Source organism: Histoplasma capsulatum, genomic scaffold (genome assembly GCF_000149585.1).
Source record: "Histoplasma capsulatum NAm1 scaffold_4 genomic scaffold, whole genome shotgun sequence".
Classification (NCBI taxonomy): Eukaryota; Fungi; Ascomycota; class Eurotiomycetes; order Onygenales; family Ajellomycetaceae; genus Histoplasma; species Histoplasma mississippiense.
Window position 1 is genome coordinate 1,605,717 of NW_001813979.1, and position 2,924 is coordinate 1,608,640.

The following is a 2,924-nucleotide window of genomic DNA, read 5'->3' on the forward strand; positions in this document are numbered from 1 at the left end:
CCACGAGTGAACATGAACATAAGAAAGATGAAGAGAATCAGTGAACTTAAGAGAAGTGGCAGGAAATAAGAAAAGTGTGCAGGCATCTTAATTGAGGCAGATCTCAAAGGGCAAAAAGAAAGAGGGGGGATGACAAGTTCAAGCTAGAGAGAGACTTCGTGTCTGTCTGCAGTCCATAGCTCATCATGTGCCGAATTGAGTGTAGAACTGAGTCAGCTCCAGCAGCTCCATGAAGTCCAAGAGGATCAAAGACCCAAGATAAGCAATAGCTGTTGCTCTGTTGCATGGTCTGACAGCTGGTCTCTTGAGCCAGTGAGAGAAGTGTATCTGTGAGTGGCAGCAGAAGACCAGGTGCTCTGGGCTCTTGTTATGCTCACACATACAGCAAAGCTTTGCATCCTCATGGCGGAAACACCTGGGGATACCATGTGAACTACCCATGTGAGGAGCGTGCTGCAAGCCAGCAGTGGAGGGCATGCCGAAGCAGAGCGAGCTCCGGGGCGGGGGCTTGACCTCGTACTCCACAACAGGCCCAGTGTGCCTCCAGCTCCGGTACCATCGAGAGAGCTTGCTCTCAGCACGCCTCCACTATTTGGGTCTGGCCTCTCTATTGAGCTGCCCTGGTCGATGTGCGAATGCCACTGACTGAGGGTGAGGCTTCCAGTCCATGTGCTGTCCAACAAATGGTAAAGACCGAACTGGAATTTCTCCGCACACAGATCTGTAATGGTCAGCGACTCTCGGACCATTCTGCTATAGAAAGTCACCACGTCGAGGATATCACTCCGTATCTTTCCCCAGCCATTCTCATCGTCTTATCGAAGATAGAAGCATTTTATCTTCATCGCCAGAGCGTTCTCAAGGTTCGGGATGCGAATCCAGTTCACGACCAGTAGATCATTCCCCAAATTCTCCAACGTCACAGTTTCGACGGCCGTTGTAAGAATGACAACGGTTAGGGTTCCGATATCACCAAAACGAAGTTCCCCACCGACGTTCGAAAAGCCGTCTTGGGCGGCAAGCAAGCACTGGAGAAGATGAGTTAAACCACCAGGCATTTTGTGTGATTGGGGTATATAAAACATATAAACATAGGCAGTATAGGGAAGTCGTGACTTGAGTGTGAGCCAGCGGGGGAAGGAGAAAGGGAACGAGAAGGAGATCATAAAGTAGGATATTGTTTCGTTACAGAACCGCCATTGGCAAAAATACCGAACAATTCCTAGCCAGGAGCTCAATATTCTCAACCTAGACGGCCCAGGATAAATCTTCGATAATCCCAGGTCAACTACCCCTCTGCATTCTGACTATTTGCAGCATAGTGTGGTTCCTAGTCGCAGTATATATAGGTGGTGGGATGGGTGGGTCACACAACCACACCCACGGGTATCTATATCACTATGAGCGCAACCATTCAACAAAATGGTTACGTTGGCCTTTTGCTATGGACAACCCAGTGGCCATAGTACTAGCTTATCACACGGGCGCGGTATTTCTCCTTTACAGTCGCAAGCCTCAGGTCAAACCTCGGTATCAGAGCTCTTGCTGCTCTGGGAGTCACGACACCGGCACGGATCTGCTGTCGCTGATAACAGACCTTCTTCCGCACAGAGGGAACCATAACCTTCTCGAATAGGTCAAGGGTTGTCTGGAAAGAGAAAGCTGTTTTTGCTCCAGGAGTCGTGGCCCAGATCAAGATGCCCGAAGCTTGCAGGCATGATGATGGTGCTTGTGGTCCACTCGCCAGCATCGTGGGGTAAGAATCGATAGCCGGGCCAGCCTGTTTTACTCTCCTTGGTTGCGCATTCGGCGAAGCATCTCCTGTGGGTCTGGGACACTTCCTGATAACCGATCGAAGCCAGGGCGGAGCGCGCAGCATCCAGCTGCTCGTCTACGATCGCGAATTGGAACTCGCAGGGAACCAGCGGATAGCCAACAGCAGCGGCGATGAGGTCGCTGGCAGCGACTTCTTCCTGGTGCCAGTAGCGTGCCGGCAAGGGAGGATTGTAACCGTCCATTGTGAGAATATACCGGGATCGTCAGTGATGCCACTCATGAACTCGGGAAGTTAAGAAGCTTTCAAGCTCCTACGAGGATCTCTACAAGGATCTACAAAGGATCTATGGAGGATCGAAATGTGTTGGTCACGTGCCTATTCTATCTCATCCATGAATTCACAAAAAAACATTCGCAATAACTACCATCTTCATAATGTAATAATATCTATCTCAGCTGATAGTAGAGAGCATTGTATTCACCATCAGTTTCTGTGATCGCACAAAAAAAAAAAAAAAAAAGCGAACCTAGATAGATAAAGAATTTCAGAAAATATTGGATTTATGATGGAATGATGTTGAAGATAGTGATATCATTTTTGTATGGAGAGCGAGGGGTTGCTTCTTCAAGCCGTTGAAGCCGTTACCCCCAGCCAGACAGACCGGACTCCCGACGAGATTTTTTGATGGTCGAGCAACGTAGATCAAAATCAGTTAATAAAAAAAAAAAAAGGGGGGGGGGGGGGGTTCTGAGCATGCTGGGCATACGACGGACGGGACGATTTTCGAGTTTTGAATCCTAGCAGCAGCTGTAGTATGTAGTATTTGAGATAATCGTATGTTTGGATGGCCCCTGTTTTATATTTCCCCTTTTTTCTATCGTTGATGGACAACTTTTTTTTTTTTTTTCAGCCGTCATCCCTCCCATACTTAAATATCTTTTTGCTTCTTTAATTCACCAACTCAGGGCCCTTGCTTTTCTGTATACATGCACGTATCTGGAATTTATTTATTTATTTGAGTGGGTAGATTTTTTTAAATGAAAAAAGCAAGGTTTAAAAAAATTAAAATAAAAAGTAAATAAAATCAAAACAGGTCAACTAAAGGCGCCAAACGAAAGAAAAAAAAAAAAAAAAAAAAAAAAAAAAA